General features: G+C 44.1%; 1 long non-coding RNA gene across 1 annotated transcript in view; it reads left to right on the top strand.

Annotated features, from left to right (window-relative positions):
- The window catches only part of LOC144821341 (uncharacterized), a 399,934-nt gene extending 385,966 nt beyond the window's left edge, over nucleotides 1-13,968 (top strand). Inside the window, exon 7 of the long non-coding RNA XR_013608333.1 lies at nucleotides 12,993-13,968. This is a non-coding gene — a long non-coding RNA (uncharacterized LOC144821341). The remainder of the gene's footprint in view (nucleotides 1-12,992) is intronic.
- Nucleotides 13,969-23,710: the final 9,742 nt, after the last annotated feature.

The raw sequence follows: 23,710 nt of genomic DNA, 5'->3' as shown, positions 1-23,710 counted from the left end.
TTTTTGTTCTGTTGTGGCACATTGGGATCAAATTCGTCCTCTGAATTGTTCCCTAACTGACTAGGTCCAGGTCTTTCATCTGTTTCTTCTGCCTGGTCCCTAAACTGGCCTTGTTCAGGTGTATGCTGATTTTGACTCTGATCTGTTTCGATTTCTTCTTTCTGAACACAATTGTCTAGTCCTATCTGTTCCTGTTCAAGCTCTTCGAGCTCTTGATTTTCTTTCGCATGAACTTCCACCCTAGTCTCTATCTGTCCCTTTTCTGGTGCAGGTGTTCTGGGTGGAGTGTCAATTACCTGCTCTTCCTCAGAATCAGATTTAACGTGGATTTCAATGATCTGAGTAGCTTCTTCTTCACCTGTCTCGTCCTCTCTATTCCACTGTCTATCTAACTGGGCTTGACTTCTAGTTCGTATAGGGTCGATTATCAGATCAATTAATGGGATCCAATCTTCTTGTCTGGAGCTCGGTTGTTCTTCAGCTACTTCAGGACCGATGTCTTGGGATCCTTCAGCTGTGCAACCTTCAGCCTCAGTTTCGTCAGGTTCAGTCACTTTCTTCGTGTGGCTGGCATGGATCCAGCGAGGTACTCCTGCACACTTTACAGCTGTGGTGGTTATCAGGATCACCTGTCGTGGCTTTCCCCACCTGGATTCAAGGCAACTTTTCCGAGTGTGCTTCTTTATTACGACCCAGTCACCTGGATTCAGGCCATGTGCTGGAGTCGTTGGCCTGGCGACGTCTTCTCCTCCAACCTGGCGAGAGATAGAACGCACTTGGTCAGCCAGCTCTTTACAGTATTCCAGTACCAAATCATCAGATATGCTTATTATTGTGTATCCTGGCACCCATGCTTGCCGCATTGCTCTTCCCATCAGGATTTCATGGGGACTCAAACCTGTGTTCCGATCTGGAATACTTCTGAGTCCCATCAACACAAGAGGCAGAGCATCTGGCCACTCCAGTTGAGTGTATTTACACATCTTTCCCAATCTTGATTTGATTGTGCCATTTATCTGTTCTACCACTCCAGAAGCCTCTGGACGATATGCACAGTGCAGTTTTTGCGTGATTTTGAATGCTTCACAGATTTGACTTATTATTTCATTCTGGAAATGACTTCCTCTGTCAGATTCAATTAAGACTGGGAAACCGTAACGAGGTATAAGTTCCCTAAGTAACAATTTTGCTACTGTGATGCTGTCATTTCTTCGTGCAGGGAAAGCTTCTACCCATTTTGAAAACAGGCAGACAATGACAAGTAGGTATTTCATTCCTCGACAAGGGGGCAACTGAATGAAGTCAAGTTGTAGTCTGATAAAAGGGCCTTCTGCCTTTCCAATTTTCCCTGGTAAGACTATTGTTTTCTTTCCAGAGTTAAATTGCTGGCAGGTCAAACACCTCTGGCAGAGTGCCTCTGCTACACTTCTGAATTTCGAATTGACCTATGTCTGGCGGAACATGCGAATCATCGCATCCCTGCCTACATGTGTGTTTCCATGACTTAATCTAGCCATAGGAGCAAGCATACAGTCTAGCAACACAGGCATATCATCAAGGTAAACAATGACACCATCTGCACCCCTCCTACGACAACCGAAGCTTCTCCATCTTTGTTTTTCCTGTGGCTCTGCTGCTTCCTGTAAGACTCGCACTTCCTCCCATGTATTCACTCCCTCTAGCATCAAAAGTTGGCAGCTGTTTCCGTTTCCCCCACCTTTATATTGATGGAAATTCTGTATTTTGCACAATGTTGGGCTAACTGGTCAGCATATCGATTACCTGCTGTCACATTGTCATCGCCAGATTTGTGAGCAGCACACTTGACCACAGCCAATTCTTTTGGTAACTGGATTGATTCCAGTAAATCCTGCACATATTTTCCATTTCTGATAGGGGTGCCTGAAGAAGTCAGGAACTCCCTCTTCAGCCACAACTGGCCAAAGTCATGCACAACCCCATAGCCATACTGGCTATCAGTGTATATGTGTAATTTCTCCCAAATTTACAAGCTTTTGTCAATGCAATTAATTCGGCTATTTGTGCAGACTTGACCCCATACAAATAGGATGCTTCTACTGGACGCTCTAGGGTGCACACGGAGTAGGCAGCACTTAGGCCACCATCCTCATGTCTCATGCATGAGCCGTCTACAAACAGCTGATAATCTTCACTGTACAGAGGGTCCTCTCTGATGTCTGGGCGTGGTTTGGTACTGAATTCAGTCAAGTCAATGCAATCATGTGCAAATTCTTCCCTCACTTCTGCTGCAAATGAATTTGGTAGTAAGGTAGCTGGATTCAAAATGTTACATCGTTCAAGGGTCACATTTCCTGCACCTACAAGGATTCTCTCATACTTAGTCAGCCGACTAGGTGTGAGATACTGGGTCTTTGTCCTTGTCAGTAAAATTACAACAGAATGTGTAACATATACGGTTACTGGATGTCCCATAACAATGGACTCACTCTGTTCAAGACTCATGCAAGTTGCAGCTACAGCTTTCAAACATCCAGGTAATCCAGCTGCTACTGGGTCCAATGTAGAAGAAAAGTATGCCACTGGACGTCGAGTCAAACCATGAATTTGGGTCAGGAATGAAAGTGCACAATTGTCTCGTGTGTCACAGAACAGTGCAAAATCCTTGGAATAATCAGGCATTCCTAATGCAGGAGCAGTACACAGACATTCTCGTAATTTTGTAAAAGCTGTCATGCTTTCGTCATCCCACTCTACTGGATCACTTGCTCCTTTCCTTGTCATTTTTATCAATGGTTTTGCTAGGACTGCAAATCCTACAATCCACTGCCTATAGTACCCTACAACTCCAAGGAACATTCTGATTTCCTTCTGGGTATTTGGCAATTCCATGTTTCGAATTATCCTGATTCTTTCCGTGGTGACTTTTCTGATACCTCTCTCTATCTGGTGCCCCAGATATTTTACTGATGTGGTACAGAATTGCAGCTTTTCTGGTGATACTTTATGTCCTCCTTCACCTAAATGGTTCAGCGAGGCAATGGTGTCAGTTACACAGTCTCTTCGACTTTTAGACGCCACCAATAGGTCGTCTATGTATTGCACCAAAACTGATTTTACGGGCAAAATTAGGGTCTCAAAGCACTTTTTCAGAATCTGATTAAAGATTGAGGGGCTTTCTGTATACCCCTGAGGGACGCGATTCCAGACATACACGTGACTGTCGAATTCGAATGAGAAAAGAAATTTACTGTCTGGATGCAATGGAATTGAAAAGAATGCATGACATAAGTCAATGACTGTAAACCATCCAGCATTCCATGGAATTTGGTATAGAATCACTGCAGGGTTTGGCACGACAGGACAACAAGGAACCACGATTTTGTTAACCTTGCGCAGGTCCTGTACTACCCTGTACTTACCACTAGGCTTTTTGATTCCAATTATGGGCGAATTACATGGGCTGCTCATCACGTCTTGTATGATATTTGCTTCTAACAATCTTTTTATCTCAATGGTAACTCCTGCCTTTACTTCTGCACTCATTTTGTACTGTTTAATATTTGGGTATACTGCATTTTCATTTATGGCTATTTTGATTGGGTCAACATTTTCCATTAATCCTACATCTTTTCCAGTAAAATCCCATACTTCTGGTTTCACTGTCTCTTGGAGTTCTTCAGGTAAGTCTTGTATTGTCAGTCTTTTAATTTCTGAGTCAGGTCTTGCTAACATTAATTTGTAAATTCCATCTTCGTCTGGGGTCTGAATTTCAACGCCATTTGGTGTGCAAAAGATAGTGCAGTTCATTTTACACAACAAATCTCGTCCTAGCAAGTTTACAGGACTGGAATCACAGACAACAAACCTATGCATTTCTTTAAAATCCCCGATTTTAATCTCCATAGGTTTTGTAACTGGGGTACTAATTAGCTGATTAGAAATGCCAACTACCTGGATTGCTTCTCCCGAGAGGGGTAGGTTTGGAACGTCTGCTGTTCTCACAGTAGAACGGGTAGCACCAGTGTCCAACAGAAAGGTGACGTCATTTCCTTCAACCTTTCCTTCAATGTATGGCCCTGACTGGTCCACCGGCAAGGAGGCGCCAACCACGCACTCCTTGTCCTCCTCCCTCAGGCACCGTAAGTAGGTGTCATCACAGAGAAACGTGTCATTTAACAGAAATTGTGAAGTTGCTGCATTCTTATTCTCCCTTACTTCCCACACCTCGGTATCTTCACCCTGTTGTGCTTTACTCCTATAATTTTGTCTAGGTGCACGGGGCAACTGATTCTGCTTTACCTGTTGCTGGGTCTTTCATGGTTTCTCATTCTGCGTCTGTGGATTTAAATCAGTTATTTGAACATTACCATTCTGTACATGTGGACACTCGTCTCTCCAGTGACCTATCTGTCCGCGCCCGTGACAGGGGAACTTCCTTTTGGCCTCTTCTCTGCTTATTTTTACTCTGGGTTTTCCCCCACCCCCGGGGCCTTGATTCTGATTACTGGTCAATTTATTTAGCTGCTGTTCTTGGTGTTCTGCTAATTTCACCTGAGCCCACATGACTTTTTCCTTTAATTCTTTTCATTTATCGGCCAATTCATCCTCGCAATATTTAGCATACTTCAGGACTTCATCAATTGGTTTAGACTGCCAGCAGATTTTATTGTCTTTGATCCACTGGGAAATCTCAGGTCTTAATCCTTGCACAAATCTGTAAATGAAATGGGTCATGTCTTTCATCTCATTGTTGTCCAGACCACTGTAAGTCTTGAACACCTGTAACAGTCGTTCATAATAGGAGTGCACAGTTTCATCTCTATTCTGGGTAGTTCTGTCTATTCGGGTCCAATCAGTTTCTTTTGCAGGCACTTTTCCTTTTAAATGTAATATTACCTGATTGTACTTTTTCATTACTTCTGCAGAAGGAGCTCCTGTGTTTGGGTCTCTCGGGTGTTCCTCACTAGGCCAATCAATAGCAATTTTACATTCTGTCCACAAATCTACGGGAACTACAATGTCAAAGAACCAATCTAAATCTTTCCAGAGTCACTTCTGGACCTTCACAAATCTCTCGACCTGTCGGTACCAATGTACAGATTTTTCTCGTAATTTTGGGAAGTCATTGGTAAAGGACACAATATCCTGTCGGGACCATGGAACATGGACATACTTCCCACCTGCCACTTCTCTCATAGGATAACATTTTTCTGCCTTGTCTGCATCTTTTAACACGTACTCAGAAGTCATTTGTTTTGATCTAATTTCCTCTTTTTTCTTTGCCCACCTGGCTTTCCATTTTTCTAATTCTCCCCATGTTTGCAATAGGTTCAATAATTCTCTGATCTGTACCTTTTTCCCTGATACATTCATGTTTTCTAAGTCTCTGTCTGAGAACTCTGCTCTGTAGGGTTTTTGAAACACTTTAGATTTTCCAATATCTATTCCCATACTAGCCGCGGTGTCCATTAATTTCTCATGGAACACTCTGGTATTACGGGTGATACTTTTGCAAATAAACAGCAATTCTTCCTCTGTAAAGGTATTCAGTCTGTCTAAACCCACATTTCCAGACATCAGTTCATCCAATTCTATTCTTTTTTTGTAAATCTTTTTATTGTTATAGCACAAGAGGAAAATATACATAGACATATCAGGTGTCAATAAATGAATTACAGCACAGTCGTGGACGGGCAAATTAGGGTTCGAAATAGCGTACCATCACAAGCAACAGAAAGTCAAATGCAGCGTGAACTAAAAGCAAGCATTGGACAGCACCGACAGCCATCACCAATCAACAACACCCGCCCACCAGAAGTACAGGATATACGGAGCAAACATAGGACACCCGAATGCTCTGTAGGGAAAAAACAGGAGAATATGCACACAGCTCTTGTGAAGAAGGAAAAGGGGAAATAGAATGGTCATAGAAAATAACAAAGAAAAATAAACCCCCCCCACCCTACACCCCTGCCGATGGCTACGACCTAACCCCACTAGCAGCGTGCCTGTCGCCCCCTAAACTACACCCCAAAGAAGGGAAAAAAGATGGAGGAGGAGAATGTAACAAATCAATAGAAGCTCCCTGACTCCCATCCCCCGGCAAAGAGCAAACACCCCGTACCGGAACGTTAAGCCAAATATAGCAAATCAAGAGATATTTCGTAGGGGAATGGCAAGCAAAAAAGGGGGGACATCCCGCCCGATCCCCGGCACCACAGAAGCATCAAATCATTCCCGCATACAGCAGACAAAAAAGTCAAACACTCAGAACCACGTCTGGCTCTTGCTCCCATAGATGTAACCCAACAAAAACAGAAGAAACATTGCTTCAATGTCCAATCAAATTCAACTCAAACCCGCACGGTCCAGCACGGAGACCCGTTCGAGTACTAAAGAGTTGTCGCGAATTTCACACGGAGCAATCTGGGGAATAATAAACAATTGACATACAATAATGCAAGTCATACAGTGTCACATGACGCCAGACGTAATACCATTATAAGCGTGTCCCACATTGTCACCGGCCAAACAAGCACCAGAAAGCACCAAAGTACTCAGCCCTGGCCCGCACAATCAATTGAAGAGACAGAGTCCAGCTGGCCATCCGCCATTTTGGGTATTGCAGGAGACCAGGGCGACCAGGATAATCCGGTGGACCGCCCACGACAACCGGTCGGGAACAACAATGTGAAGGCAAAGTCAATGTGAAAAAGCACCCTGCACGACTGTAAGTCCCCAATGCGTGATATCCGGCACAAGAACACCAAGTCCGGGAGAAGAGGGAGAGGCATCCCATCAATCCACAGCTGAAATGGCGGCAGCAGTCGGAGCCGAGTCCCCACCCACGGTGCAGAGCCAAAACCTCGGGTCCCCTCCTTACCGGCAGCAAGCGGCCCAGAGGTGATTGCGTGATCCCGGTACTTCAGTGCCACCATGTCCGCTGGAGCAAACAATATAGTCCGCCCGGGTGCAAGATGAGGTCCAGTGCCCCGCACACGAGAACAATCCCGCATAGCGTGTCCCGCAGCGTAAATCATGGCGTCTAATTTCCTCCCCAGGTCACGGGCGATGCAATCAAGGGCGACACGCAGGGCACCAAGCGCCGCCATAACATCCCCGATCCCCGGCGGTACCACGTAGCCATGAGCCGCAGCACTCCTCCTCACTGGTAGCTCCCCGATCAGCTGCGATTCAGCAGGCAGGACGTTACTCTCCAGGGAGCCCAACCGGTCACCATCACGTCGCACGCATGAGTACTGTCGAGCTGTGACCAAAGGAGCAGTAGACTCCATGGCGCAGTATACATTAGCATGGAAGCAGACGCAGGACGGTTATCACACACCGGAGTTCTCAGTGCATCGGCCCAGCGCACCTGACGTCCAAAATGTCGCCCAAAACAACACCGGGAGGAAGAAGAAGGGTGTCCGAGCGGCACACGGGCAGGAAAGGATGAAATATGAGCACCTGGGTCTATGGTGTAACGCAAGCACTCGGACCGCCTGGTGAGCCGGATAGCTGCAGCGAAGGTGTTTTCAATTAAGGCGACTCGTTCCGACAGGCCGACTCCGCCCCGAAGCAGATGGCCACCGTGGCTGCGTCAGGGGCCGGCCATCTCAGTCACCCAAAGCCCCGGTTCCATGTCCATTCAGGGCCGGAGATCGAGCGAGGACACTTCTCCGGTTCTACAGCTGGCAGAAAGCACGGGAGCACACCACCGGGGGCAGCGTCAGTTCCCCGTAGCAAAATTGTGGCACGGGTGCAGGATAAATTACAGGATAGGCGTGAAGGATGGGAAGATCGGCGGAACTGAGATCCTAGGCGGCCATCGCGGTCGCCTGCTTGGCTCCTCCCCCCAATTCTATACTTAATTTGTAAATATCTAATGGTTTCGACTGAGGATTTTGTTTCTCTAATTCTCTGCTCCATCTTTCAATTTCTTCAGGAGTCACTACTGTGGCACTTCTAGTACCAGAGGCTGATTCAATCTGCACTTCTCCTGAATTGAAAGGAGTGTTCTTTCTCCGTGAACCCCTTTCTGGTTCCCTTATTGGTAAATCCATCAATGAAATCTCAGATTCACATTCACTTACCTGATCATCTATAATTAAGGGCTCTTTTTTGGCTGTACTACAGATGGGGTAATCATAGGAGTTTTCGGGTTATTCTGCTTATCCCCGTACAAAGGAACAACTGGTCCAATAGTTACTGGGATTGTCAAGGCTTCAGGACTTGTATTTAGTTGGGAGATTTTCTGGATTAATTCTGCTCTCTGTTTAGCTATGTCCTCCCGCTCTCTCTCCTGCAGTACTTTTTCCAAGCTTGTTTCATGCACTATTTGCGGAGTTAGGGTAGGAATATAATTCGGGGCTGTCGGATGTGTCATACCTGGTCCCTCACCATAGTTAGGTTTCCGGAACGGATTCCCTGTGCTTAAAGGTCTCGGCTCCTCCTGATAAGGAGGTATTAGACAGGCGTCTCTTGCACTTACTGGTCTTGATCCTTCATTATAAGGAGGTGGATTTTTCATTAACAATTCCTCCAAATAATCATCGTCTGAATCCCCACCAGTCATCAGATGCTTGTTTTTTTCTGTCCTCTTCCCTCCCATGGGTTCTTTTAGTGCTATCATAGGGTACAGTCCTTCTACTATCATATTCTGTCTCCACTCTTTCATTCTCTTCTCTCAGGTTTCTTTTTTCACTTTAGGATACCATTTGGTTAACCCTTTGTCCATTCTAGGTTTGTCTTGCTCAAAAGCCTCTATCTCCCATTCTTCTAGGGCCTCATATTGCGTTAATCTGGGTCTGGGATGTAAATCATTCATTCGGGTTCTCAAATTGAACAGAATCCTGCTGTTAAATGTACCATCTAACGGAAATGCCAAAATTCCGTCATTTTTAGTGTATTCCACCCAATTTTCCAACCATACACGAGAGCGGTATCCTTTATCAAACATCATGAATGATGCGGGAGTATTAGGTGGTGGAATGACAACTCCTTCTCTAGTTTTGATAGGCTTGTCTTTCTTGAAATAATTGTTTACTTTGTTTACTAAGGTCAGTTTCCTCTTATTTCCGTACATAATGCTACAGTTACGCCCTTTCCACTTTTCTTTAGCAAACCACATATACTTTCCGCAACTTACTTTTGTTTACAAAATCACTTCCAATACAAAGGCGTCTTTTATTTTCGTGCAACCAATCAAATGGCCGATTTCAAATAACCTCAACCAATGGGTGCGCGGCGTTTCTCGTAAACGAGTTCTCACGCTCCTGTGCTCACCCCTCCTTTACAATTCCGTCTCAGCTACACGCCCGCTGTCTTGACCAATACCAGCGCGGCACTGAGTGACGTCAGCGCAGCTCCGCAACTGACTCCCTCCTTCACAAGGTAAAAAACGCTTCAATTTCTATCTTTTAAAGTGCAAGTGCTTTATTTAATTTACAACGTAAACACATTCGCCACTGTACTCGAGGGTCTAGAAAGAAAAGATTTGTTTCACTGCAAGTAAACTTCTTCTATTTACTTTTCAAATACTACGAGTAGATCCCTTCTGCCTACTCTTCACACAAGCATTAGTGAACCTGCTACTCCTTCGACTCATCCACTTTGGGATATATATTAAGCCAAAAGTTTCACTAGTGATCTCCTTTACTACCAATCAAGCTTAGATGAACCTGCTACTCCTTCCGTGTGACCCTTACTAGGTTATATCACAATAGAAGTTTTGCCAGCGAACTCTTTGCTACGATTTATTCAAACATTTATTCAGAAAACCCTAATCAGTGCTTCCAGTTCTGCCTAACCTGCACCAATTTTCCTCTCGTAAGTGACCTCACTTGCGACGTGGATTCTCCTCACCCCGGGGATTCCAGACAAACATATAACAAGTCACTAACGAGTTTTGTTAGAACACATATCAATATATCAACAAGAAAAACAATTTAAAACATTTCATAATTTTCAATGCAATAAAACAACAATTGTACAATCGATTGATTTAGCAGCAATTAAATTTTTCACAGTTTAGCAGCAAATAACCTATCTATCTATCCTAACTAGTCCTACCTACCTTTAACTTGTCCCTAACCATTTCCTCTGCTACCAGAAAATTACTGATAGAGCGTGCAGGTCACCCGACTTATAATTTTACCATATACGCATCGGACCCATAAATTCAAATCACCATATTAATTAATCGGGTAACCTTACACTCTACTACCAGTAACCCTGCTCCTTCCTATTTATTTCCAGTGTACCCGACTTACCAATCCACTGTTACGGGTACCTATGATCACCATGGATCAGGGAGCTTGCTGTAAAAGAAAGGCAGACACAAATCTACAAGGATCATATACTAAAATTTGCACTCATGTAAAACCACAGACTCGGGAAGTTTTAAAATCTTTATCTAGTTTTCATCATCTTCAGAAAGCATAAGGTTCACAGTAAGCAAACTGTCTATAACTAAGATTATAAAGAGCACATATCCATATAGGAAGTAGATAAGACCAACCATTTATGAGTCTAAAGGGAAGGTAAGAACAGGGAACATACTAATATAGGTTTCAGAGCTTAGACTCAGTATGATGTCCAAAGGACGGGAAGAATAAGGAACATACTAGAATTTCACAGTGAAGTATTTCCCCTTGAAGAGGAACTATAGATAAGGTAAGAATGAACCATACTAATAAGACGGTGTAATTACTTGAATTGACTAAAGGATGGGTAAAGAAAAGGAACATCTATATTGTATGAACAGTATGTAGAACAGTACTTATAGGATGGGGAAAAAATTGGAACATGCTAGTATAACAACTACAATGTAGGACTTTATCATTTGTCAGCAAAGGGAAGGTAAGAAAAAGGAATAAAGAGCAAGTACGAATTTATTCAAAGCAAGGAAATGGAGAATGCAAAATGGGTTCCCTCAGATTTATATTTACCTAGAACGGTGTGGAGACCAACCCTGGCCACGGGTCAGTCAAGGACAGGAGAAACCCCAAGGAAGATAGACGCCAGTAGGCCAGCAGGTGCAGAATGGACACCCCAGGACAGGACAGGAAAAGTAGATTAGGATCAGGACAGGACCACCAAGGTAAGACCAGCACCCGCAGTTTGGTAGCAACGCCTGCGCTCCACCCTCTCTGCAGCTAACAGTCAAAACCCCGAGGGGGTTAACGAACTCCCCAGCAAAGTGCTCCGCCAGCACTTAAGGTTTCCCAAAACCCCGCTTGGGTCTATGGAAATTACGGATAGAGTGCGCCGCAGCTCTCTGTATCAGTCACCTATTGAGTGCGTTGGGTCAGTGACAGGTCAGCTATTCGGACAAGTCGGACAATTTCTCTAGCTAAACCTAGGCTAGTTATACTGTTTTTGGGTCAGTGTACCACCCCCCAAATGTTGCAAGTGTAAGAATCCCCAATTTTGATTGGTCCTCAAGTAGGACAGATCAACACACCAACCAAAATTTGACGTTTTCAAGTCCAAATGTACATCTTTTTGGGACCTCCCATTGAATTTGGGGTTCCCATGACATATTCTACAAATTACAATGGAGAATACAAAGTTTATATACAAGTGTGTCAAATGCAGGACAGTTCAGCTTCTTCTACTAGACGAAGGTGCATCTTCCCAGGCACATCTTGGCGGGGACCTCTGGGTTGGCGCACGTTCAATGTCACAGAGTTCATCCTCTGGCGGAAGATTGTCATGCGCAGAAAGGCAGTTCAATATGGAGTATTCCCATCCCTCATGCCCAAGGATTACGATACATGAAAAGTAAAGGAAAACAATTTAGAACACAGAAATAAACGAATACACTGTATACCAGGAATCCCTATATGACTCCCCTTACTTTATACTATCTATAGCATTAAGATTAGTGCAAAACGAAAAGCAGTGCAAAAAGCTGCAGTGCAAGCTCCGGCATGTGAGGAAACAAACCGGCCATTTTAAAGCTAGTGCGCAAGCGCAAAGATTTCCCACCAGAACTGTGAGTACATCATGTCACGTGAGTGTGACCAACGCATGCGCAGAAGAAATTCCCACTAAGCAGCGGCCATCTTAGTGGCAAGCGTCTTACGGTTAGTAAACACATATACAAGCTTCTCTGGGACACCCCAAATGTCAGAATAAATGGGAAATTAGTGAGACAAACAAATTGATTTAGTTCATTAAAGTTATTCGAGGTTCTTGAATACAAGCAAGTCGCTTTATGTGTGAATCCTTGCTCCATCACTATCACGAGCAGAAGCATCGACAATCCTACTTAAACAACACTTTTATTCAAATGATGCATCATACACATAATGCCGCGAATACCACCAACTGTTGGGTGTGTGGGATGACACCTGCTCACCAGAAAAAGGGAGGAACACCTTTTATTCCTCTGCCGTTTTCCCATAATGGTTCATGTCAAGCTTGGTATGCACTTTTGTTTGCTTCTGGAAAGCCTTCAGTAGGTGGGATTAACTTTCGTCTGAATAAAGTATGCTATCAAGATACAGATGGTTATCCTCAAGCTAAAGGGACTAAATGGGAATGGGAAGAGTATCAAACTGACAATATTTCGACACCATATGTCTTCACGAGTATGAGAAATATTAAGAACAATGGACCTTTTGTAATTTCTGTTACTAGAGCTAAAGCAGATTTGTGTATTAGCAGTGGTGGGAGAATTCCAGTAGGAAGGAGTGAGTGTACAGTAGTTCTGACCATTGAAGGTGCTAATAACAGCAGTTTTACAGCCTCACATAATACTTATTTCGTGTGCGGAAATAAGGGTTACTATCAACTACCTGTTGGGTGGTCAGGGATCTGCTATGTGTCCTTTCTGTTGCCCCCTGTGTTTTTGGCACCTGCATCATATCACTTCGACTTCAAATTGTACTATGACATTTCCAAGAATAGATATAAGAGGACAATAAGTACTGATAAGGTTGATCAGACTGGTACCACTTTGCAACAATATGTCGATTTTAATTTGGGTTTGTTCTTTATCGTAGGTGCTGCATTAAACAGTAGGAAAATAAGGAGACTCACTCGTGTTGTGGAAGCTGTTACCAATCAGACAGCAATGGCACTTGGGAACATTACAGAGGAACTGCAAATTGCAAGGATTGTAGCACTCCAAAACAGAATGGTGCTTGATGTGATTTTGGCTGATCGAGTTGGTGCATGTCGCATCATCGGTAGCAGTTGCCGTGTATTTATACCAGATCACTCACCTTCAGTATACGACGCAATATCCAAACTGCATAAGATTGCTGCAGAGATTCACCCAGAGACTGATACATGGACTTTTTCGACCTAGTTCTGTACACTATTTGCTACTTGGGGCTGAACACTACTGACTATTTTATGTATACTGTTGGCGATATTATTTACATGCTGTACTTGTATACAATGTGGTCCTATGCTTTGCTCCATGTGCATCACTGCTTGTACACCTGCCAAGAGAAATATTGCAGAAATGAAAGCACAACAAATGCTAAATCAAGAGATCATTAAGACTATGAGCATCAATGTACAGGATGGATATCTAGATTACCTCAGATAAACGAATGTCTTCAGCTAATGCTAAAAGGGCCGTCTGTTGTCATTTGGCAGCGATTAGGTTAGCATTAGCAGAAGCCATCCTGTATTTAGAGACTATCTTGTCTGTTTTGTGGAATCCATTTTGTATTTCTGTCAGCCATTTTGTTTGCCATGTGCTACCATGTGCTCGCCATGTGCTCTGTCCTACCTTTCTGTTAACTGCTCTTGAAATCTGGCTAGAGACGAGATATATTTAGCATCTTCCACCTTCGCACATGCTCAGTTGAGCATGCAGCTGTCTTTTCAGCTGCCACTAGAATGTAACTGTCAGGATGTGTTTGCAAACAACAGCCACTGTTAGCTCCTCCCACTTGTTGACTGTGCATTTTCTGTATGACCTTTTATGTACCTAAAACCAGCATTTTGTACTTGTACCGCCTTCATTTGAGCCCCTGTGTGGGTATAAAAGGACCACGCTCCTTCCATTCAGTGTGCTACTTCATACATTACCGAAGGGTGCTGTGTGAATGTAGTTCCACCTCATGAGTTTTAATAAATCTTGTATTTTCTATTCCAGTTTCTGTGCCAACTTCTATTCTATGGTCTGAGGACTCTGTGCAGAGAAAGGAGAACCCCTAGCACTGGTAAGCCTTGCTGAGGCTCATCACCACACATTGTCTCTAGGATATTCTTGTAAGCCATGTCTGATTGTAGGATGCCACAGTGGTCCAAATAGACACACGCCAGTGGTCTGACTGATATCTGTAATGATGTTGGTGCTGGGCGTGCTACTGCGGAACCCTTCATCTGCTGACAGATGTCACATTTTAAAACAACATTTTTCGGCTGTTTTGTTAAACCAGGCCACCAATAGCGTGGTTTCAGTAAATAAAACGTCACAGTAATCCTTGCGTGTGCAGAATCTAGACCCTCATGTGAAGCTGGCATTAAACCTAATCTGCTATCCATGTTTGGTATAACTCCATCTCCCACTCCTGGAATCTAAGCATATGGAATGTTGTTTGAATCTAATTTGTAGGAGTACTTGAATGGAAAATCTTTCAGTAAGGCTGGGCTGTTTTTGCTTGATTACGGCTACGGCAGCAGTATGTACTGCCCCATAGCCAATAAATTCCCTTTAATGTGAATGCCATCACGTTGATGACTCAGCATGTGTATCACGTGAACTCTTGGTAGTTCGTTTTTCGACTCAGCTACCTGTTCCCATAGCATTTTATGCTTAACTGTGCCACCTTTTAAGTCTTTAAACCCATTTTGACCCCGGTAGTGTAGATATTTCGTAGTATGACTGGATACAATAAAAAGAATCGCACACAATCAGTGTGGAGAATTCTCGATCCGTATTTATCAGTGTCACTAATAGGGCTTTTAGTTCTGCCAGCTGAGCCGTGCAGTCTCCTAGAGACTATGGGCCATATGTAGGTAAAACTCAATTTGCGAGTTCTTAATAGGGATGTTTACCTAATCGCTATTAAGAACTCGCAAAGTCGTTAAAAAATAGCAAATCAGTAAAAATCGGTAAAATGGATTACCAATTCTGATTTACCGATTAGCAAATAGCGATAATGTATTACCGAATCGGTATTAACAAATCGTTATTTTAGCAAATCGCTAACTATTTAAACTGCCATTCCGGTGCATTCTGATGACATCACAAGCAGGAAGTGGCCTAACACATGCTGCTACACTGAGGCTGAAGCTGTGGGAGAGGCAGGGAGCAGACCTTACAACACAGGAGCTGCTTTGCAAACATCTTGCAGACACACCAAACCAAAAATGGACAACCAGGCGAAGGAAAAGGAGGCAGGAGAGCGAAAAAGAAAGCACAAATTCAGCGAGAGGGAGCTGGAGGTGCTGATAGAAGAGGTGGCGAAGGACCACAACAAGCTCTTCGGCAAACATTCCCTGCACGTCCCGGAATCCCAAAAGAGGAAAATATGGATGGTGATCCAGGAGAGGATACATTCAATTGGCGAAACACAGCGCTCAACAGATGAACTAAAGAAACGCTGGTATGACCTCAGAAAACATGCCAAAGAAAGGGTGGCTGAAAGGCTCAAACAAGCCATGCAGACAGGTGGTGGGACATCTACAGCGCTTGTACCAACTGCCCTGATTTATTGGTGGAGCCCACCCTCCAACCGGAGAGCGTGAGTGGAATTGGAGACGCAGACAGCTCAGCCCGAGCTGGCAACAGGAAAGGTAAGATGCATGCACAGCATGCTGTGCCCCCCCTCCTCCCTAACCCCAATACACAATCCCCAATGAGCCAGTGTGATTCCCACATCAGTACATGTTTTCCAAAAAAACAGCAATCCATTATGGGAGATGTAGTCAGAAGTAACACATATCATAACAGTCAGTCCACTGAACCCAAAGGCATGTGACACACATCAGTAATTAGCATGCGGAGGTCATTCAGTTTGATTGGCAGTCATGAAATTTATTATCACGCCAATTATGCCAGACAAGTGAGTAAATGTATATTCTGTCTCCACAGGCGAGGCAGCGCGCAAGGCTGCTGAAGCGGACACAGGAAAGGCACCCAGGAGAGCCAACGCACAGGATGAGGAGGTCTTGTCGCCTGCTGAGCACAAACCACCACCATCACCACCACCACCGCCACCATTACCGCCACCACCACCACCACCGAGAGCCAGGAGGCATACAGTGGCTAGCCTCCAGGAGATGGAGCGATCAGAGGAGGATAGCATGGGAGGCCAACATTCCACGCTGGTGGAGGATGAGAACAGTGCAGGGACACAGTCCCCTACCGAGCACGCCCACACGGTGTCAGATGCCGTAGATCGAGGGAAGCCAGTCCTGTTGCACAGGGCGTGGAGTCCAGAGTATTCGCAGGTCTGGAGGGGAATATGCTGAAGGTACAGTACCAGCAAGGCAAAGCCATTAAATCAGTTCAACGCCAGATGGTGTACATCAACAGACACATGCTGGAAATTAAGGAGGGCATAAACAGCATGAACTGTGAGGCTGCTGTGCAGCAAACTGGATAAAGATTGTGTGGCGAGACGCAGTGACCAACAGAAATTGGGCGGCTACACTAAGGCGGTGAACCGCCTCTTCACTGCCACCTCTGTTCTCTGCAGGCGCTTGGTGGCCATGCAGGAAGAGATGGCCCACTGCAGCCGTGACATTGCAAGAGGGCTGGTCACAGTTACCAGTGCTCTGGAAGTGCTCCAGACCACCCAAATAGTCATAATAGGTGCAGGGGATGGGGGGGGGGGTGGGAGTGAGGAGGCAACTAGCCGCAGCAGCATCACACCCACGATAACCGAGTCCAGGAGGCGCTGTGAAAGGCACGGAGCTGCCACTGGACAGACCACCAGGGAGGACAGTGTGCCCAGGGAACGCGGCAGTGCTGCGCGCGGGCGCAGAAAATAATGACAGCCATCACCTGGCATTGTGAGATGGGTGATGTAACCCATTTCACCTTTTGAATGTTTAGTGAATATTGGCATGGCATGTTGAGGCCTTCATGGTGTGGCGGTGTGCTGTGCTATTGCATGAGTTAAGGTTAATAAAACAATGTCACGCAATTACAGTTGCTGGCTTTGTCTCATTACTTACTCAGAAATAGTTGCATGTGATCTCAGCCCGTCTGTGTCTCCCATCCGGTGCTGCTGCCACACCTGCTGCGCTGTCCTCTGGCTGTGGACAATCCTCACCCTCATCCTCTGAGTCAGTTAGTTCCACTTTTGTTCCTTTCTTTGTGGCAAGTTTATGCAGCATGGCACATGTTGCTACAATTTTACAGAAGATGATAGGGCGGTACTGCTGTGCACCTTCACTTTTGTGGAGGCAGAGGATGCCAAATTGAATCTCCTCTCACTTGGAGAAGATGGGTTGAGATATGGAGTCAGGATAAATGCCTGCAAGGCATATGCGCTATCACCTGAGTGAAAAAGGAAGAGTCATTAATAATAGTCACCAACACATTCGTCCAAGGTATACATCAGGGTGTGTCTGCAGCCAAACGTGTGTAGATCCCACTGTTCCTAAATATGTAGCAGTCATGGGTGCTCCCCGGAAATTTGGCTGCGACGCCGGGGATGATGTGGTCCGCATCACAAATTACCTACACGTTGATAGAGTGTGTAGATTTGCGGTTCCGATATATGTACTCTGTAGCTGCAGTTGGGCAGATTGGTATGTGTGCCCCATCAATGCACCCTATTACATGTGGGTACTGTGCCTTTTGATAAAAATCCATCTTGGTTTTATGCAGTTCCACCTGTGTGCTGGGGAACCGTAAGTAGTGGGGCATTCTTTGCATCATGGCATCCAGGAAAGTGTTGAAACAACGGGACAGGCAACTCTGTGACACACCACCTGCCAAATCTATCACCCACTGGTAACTACCTGATGCAAGTAGGTGCAGGCTACAAAGCACCTGGACATGTGGTGGTATAGCATGCGCCATTGGTGTCTGATGCTCCAGGAGTGGGTGCAGGGCCCGTATCAGATCTTAGATGGTTTGGGGGTGAAGCCTGTACCTCTCATGGATTTCAGCCTCAGGCAGTTGTAATAATGTAATGAATTTCAGCGTTAGCGCTCGGTATTTGGTCACCTACATCTGGCCCTATGTCTTTGTATCGCTGCTAGGAACTTGCTGACATACAAACTTTTACAATTGAACATGCAGCGCTGTATTGTTGTTTACCCCCTATGGCCGGCTCAGCAGACCCGTCAATGTGAATAATGTATTCATACTGATCTAGAGCCATTATTTCATTTGGTAGAGGATATTCTTATTCATATTGCAGGGATACTTGCGTTTTTAAACTTGGATCGTATGTGTTCTAAATCTGTTGCAGGGACAGATTTAGCCCATTGTATCCATCTTGGATGTAAGGCTTTAGCATTAGGAACGCTTGCCTTTGTAGCAATCTCTAAGGTCGGTACTGGAGTTACAACAATTATTTGTTTCCCCTAAGCCAGTGCGCATTCTCTCACTACAGCGGTCCGTACTGCTCTCAGGAATTTTTCTTTAGAAGCAAAGCGCATGTAACCGTTTGTGTAAATTGTGTGATTTGTATCTCCGCCAGCCAAACCCTAGTCCACGCACACTGAAAACCTAGAATAGGCCTGTATAAGCTCCCTTTTGACTTAGGGGGTACACAAAACCACAGGGAGCAGAAATACTATCTGCTCCCCATCACCACCAGCCAAACCCTAGTCCACGCACACTGCAAACCTAAAATAGGCATGTATAAGCTCCCTTTTGACTTCATTGAAGGTCAGGTAAGTGTACCAAGATTGACCCACTATAACACGGATGTTGGACCTGTCAGCCTTTGGGTGGTCTCCCCCTATATTTTTGCCCTTTTTGCCTCCCACTTGACCTCACATTTTTTGTTGGACTTAGGACTCTGGGCACATTACCACCGCTAAACAGTACTAAGGTGCAGGTGCTCTCCCCTAAAAACATGATGACACTGGCATACCTGCCACAGGCCCCTTGTACTGCAGTGAGGCCGACCCCTTCATAGACTAACATTGGGAACCCCCTATGGGATAACTTCTGACTGGGACCTAATAGGTATGTCATGTTTGGTATAGTTGGAATCGTAGCGGGGAACCCTTTGTAGTGATATATGGGGTTTGGGCACTACTACTTTAGAAAACTCAGTTTTAGAAAGTGGACATTCTCCTGCCTGCACTTAGTTTGTGCACTGTAGACTCCATCCCTCCCATCTGCATACTGATAGCCTTCCTGGGCTGTGAGGAGGGAGTGGTAATTCACACCTTTACACATGAATAGGCTGGGCCCGGCTGCCCCACAATAGACCTAACAGCCCTGCCTTTGTCACTGTAGACAGCCAGGAGCCAGGTCAGGGAAGACAGGGAACACCTAAGAAACCCCTAGACCCTTCGAGAAGCTTCTAACCCCTTCTAGTGACTGGACGCCAAGGTATAAAAGGGAGGATCCTGGCCACACATTCTTGTTACACCACTGGATCCAGAAGAAACTCTGCTGGAGTGAAGACTGCTGTACCAGGAGGATTACCACTATCTACTGAGGCTGACTGCTCCTAGGAACTGCTGCCACAAGCTAGCTGAGTTGCCCTGCCTGCCTGCTGATCTTGCCCTACCAGAGGAAAGCTAAAGACATCACCTCCAGGGTGTCTCCACAAGAAGACTAGCTGATCCCCTGGCCACTGGGATCAAAAGACTAATAAAGAACCTGCTGTTGACTGTCCACCTGCCTTGTGAGGGATTCATAAGGGCAGCAACGTGATATTGCATCTATAGACTACCTCTGCAGCGCTGAGTGTGGAGGAACTATTTCTATCATCCCTGGAATCCCCGCTGCCAGCCCAGGCCCCCAACCTCACTGTATCCTGCAAGCGATGTGAAGGGAAGCACTGTGTCAGAACCCCACAAGTGACAAGAGCCTGCGTTGGTGCCTTGACTTGGAAGGAGCAAGCTACGAGATGGAAAGCTTCACCTAGGAGTAACGGCTGGTCGAGACTGACTCGAACCAGACACCTCAAGATGGCCGCCACCTCTAGTTTCTAGAGGCGGTCTAGTCTATTGCCCACAGGTGCCCCAGCCTCAACGCTAATGTGAAGCTCGCGCACACCACCTAATGCGCACTTCACTGAGGCATTTTCCGGAGTCAACTGCGTAGGAGAAAGTCAATGGAACCAGAAGTTTTTTTTTAATGTCTCTTTGTTAAAAATCGATAATTTTCCGCAAACAGGGGCACAGCCAACGCGTTTCGTTCCCCTAGTGCCACAGGAACTTCATCAGGGCTGTAAAAAGTTATAACATATATACATAAATATACATATAACAGTGAAAGACATAGAAAAATATCTATACACACAAAAGAGCGGACCTGAAACAAATCTGAGTTGACCCAAAAAACATGAACAGAACATCACAAACTAACAATTACAGTATATACAATATTAGGAAAGGAACAAAGAGGATAGCAAGAGAGGGGGAAACGGAACCATATCTCAATATGGGGGCTTACCATAAGTATAAATAGCGCAAAACAGGTCAACAAAATCGATTTCGAGATAATCCGTCTTGGTAAGGAGGTCCCAAATGGAGCATGCTGGTGTTCAACAACCAAAGGAAAAGAAGAATATATATAATTAAAACGCCCCACATGATCTGGCCCCACGGCTGTGGAACACCCTTCCTCTGGAGATCCGGCTCTGCTCTGAACTTTTGTCATTCAGGAAAGCCTTAAAGACCTGGCTTTTCCAGCAAGCATTCCAATAAATCTCGGCCACCTGTCTCCCTGGTCACTCCCTCTATCATTGACAGCGCCAAGAAACCAATCGGTGTTAGTGCACTTAAGAAATTTCTTTTAACATAACATAACATAACATCTGAAAACAAAACCTTCTTAGGGCCCTCGAATAGGTCCACACCCTTAGATGGGACCAACTCTAATCACCATAAGTGGTTAGGTGAGCAAATTCTGCACCCTAATCGTATGTATACCTTGGAAAAATTCTAAGGGTACCACGTCCTTATTCCTTAGGAGTTCCACAAAAGAAAGAGAATTCTTCATATGGTCCAAATGGCTACAGTTAACGAGAAGAGAACAAGTAAATATTCAATTATTGTGGGCTCATCGGAACCACGATGTTAATATAATACATAATGCCCATGGTGTGTGGTTAGGCTTTCCTGTTTTCAGTTTCTATTTTTGGTAAATTCTGGTGAGGTTTTTTCTGTGTTTTCAATATCTTAAAAAACTGTTGTTATCAGTGGTTACACATTTTCGCGCCACTAAAAACAGAAAAAGTGTTTTTCCGGTGTTTATGGAACGTTTTGCATTTATTATTGCTTGCTTTCTGCACTGAAAGAACATGGTATATAAACAGTGTACATATAGTGTATATGAGGTCCAAATAGATTTTTGCAAATTAATCTTATTGTAGTACACCGTACAATACTTCTTCAGTGAGTCTTTGGGTCATGTGCGCTCGCTCCTTCCTTCCCATGTAAACTTCTGTTTCATTCATAGCCCCTTGGGATGAGAACCATCAGCTAAGGGACACAGCTGGGATGACTCTTTCTTTAATGCCACATAAAGCACAAAATGATAAATATTTGCGTTTTAGTTCCTGTGCATAAGAAAACAGTGCACCAGAATGGACTAAAAATCAATAGAATCCCTCATTAACTCTGAAGACTGTAAAGATGCTTTCAGCATACCATCTAACAAGTGGCAAGGATCTCCTACAGGGAATCACTTCAGCTTGAGTATCAATTTGACAGGTCATCACACAACTTTTTTATATACATAGCTGAATCACTGCATATACAAATAATATCACTTCAATCTTTGTTGAACTTGGAAAGAACCTTTTTTGCAGAGCATTACAAGTGACACTGCGTTCCATGTTTTCCAAAAGTCTGGTGTCATGTTTTCACCACTATCCCAGATGCTTGGTAATAAATATACTTGTCACTATACCTTCCATTGAATGTTTTAAAGCCTGAGGTATTGGCAATTCACCTACATCAATACTGACCCACTAGAAACTATGGTCTGATGTATTAAGGGTTTTTACCCATTATCTGTGGGTAAATGTGATGACACATATTAGGAAAGATTTTTATGAAACCAGCCATTTTACCTATCAGTGAAAGAATCAAATACAGCCAAAATATCAAATACGAGTTTGATATTTCCTGATTCTCTTCAGTTTATAAAATATTTAAACTACACCTAAAATATGAAACTAAATCCTGCATCTTTAGACCAAAGGCCACAAAACTGGAAAAAGTAAGAGGAAGAAGAAACAATATTTTAGTGGCATCCCTAAAGAACAAAACTCAAGCAGAATAATTTTAGCCAGTCTTTCTTACTGCTAGCTTGTATAACAAAGTTAAATTGCATTGACCTCTTCTGGAAGAAAAAAATGACTCTTTCACTCTCTTGTTCCTTTCTTTGATTGGCATTTAGTTTATGGTTGTGCAGGTGTTTTTTCAGTGTTTATATGTTTTCACCGGTGTGGGCTATTTTTCTTTCAGTGGGGTTTCATCAGTTATTATTGGTTTAAACCTAAAACCCCACAGCCTATGTATGGTGTACATACCAGATGATCGCCAAAGGACTTATGGGTTTATGAATTCATATGGCGTTCAGAATATCAAATTTGTGAACTGTGATAAAGAAGACAAAAATAAAAAATAAACAAATGGGGAAGGGGACCAGGTAGAACAAGTTAAGTGACATAGTTAAGTAATTTGATAGCGGCAAGTATGACGGAGCTATAAATCAATAGAAGTCTCCCAAAGAAGTAGAACCATAATCTTACCTGTAGCAAAATTCAAAATTGAATCAAGAATGGAGAATAAATAGATAAGAGACCTCCGTAGCGTATATACCTATAATCAGAAATAAGGACGGTAAGAAACCTGCACAACAGTCTTTGCGGCATCATAAACCGTTCCCTGTTGGGGTGAGATATAGCCCAGACGGAGTGCAATAAATCTACTGAGCACAATTAGAATTAAATCTAAACAAGCGTATAATGTCTCCAATCAAAATTGGCAAGGTTCTAGAAAAAGAAAGAAAGTAGAAATAGAGAATACTTACCAGAATAATATACGCTCATTCCTGAAAGACATAAAGAAGATACAGAAACATTAGTCAGTACCAAATAGAGAAGGCTAATGATACACATGGATGTAAATACAGAAGGCTAATTAAAAGAAAACTCCAGAACCATTAAGAAGTAAGTATAGAGAAAGACTAAACAATAGAGCAAACTAGAAAAAGATTATACACAGTGCTAAGAGAAGTTGTGTATTATAGGTAATTACATGGTTCAGAGAGTACGCAATATCTGAGAGGAATACTCAGGAAAACAGAGGAGAAGCACAGTTTCCTAAGCTTGGGGTAGGTGGTGAACCCTAGAGAAGGAAAGGTATTAGGAAAAGAGTAGAGTAGGTTAACATTTCTTTTCTTGTATTGCATTATAGATTCTCTTCATGAAATTCGATCTACTGAAATAAGAAGTTATAGATGAGTTTGAAGAGGACAAGCTCAGGACCAATCTCTTCTTTATTTATTATTTTCTCCACTCCCCCTTCCCCCTTTTGAGTGTTTTGGGGACCAAGTTAACTTTTGGTCTCGGAGGCATTCTTGAGAGGGAGTTGGGAACTAGCA

This window comes from Lissotriton helveticus, chromosome 2_2, assembly GCF_964261635.1.
Source record: "Lissotriton helveticus chromosome 2_2, aLisHel1.1, whole genome shotgun sequence".
NCBI classification, from domain to species: Eukaryota; Metazoa; Chordata; class Amphibia; order Caudata; family Salamandridae; genus Lissotriton; species Lissotriton helveticus.
This window is presented reverse-complemented; position numbering and strand designations above follow the sequence as displayed.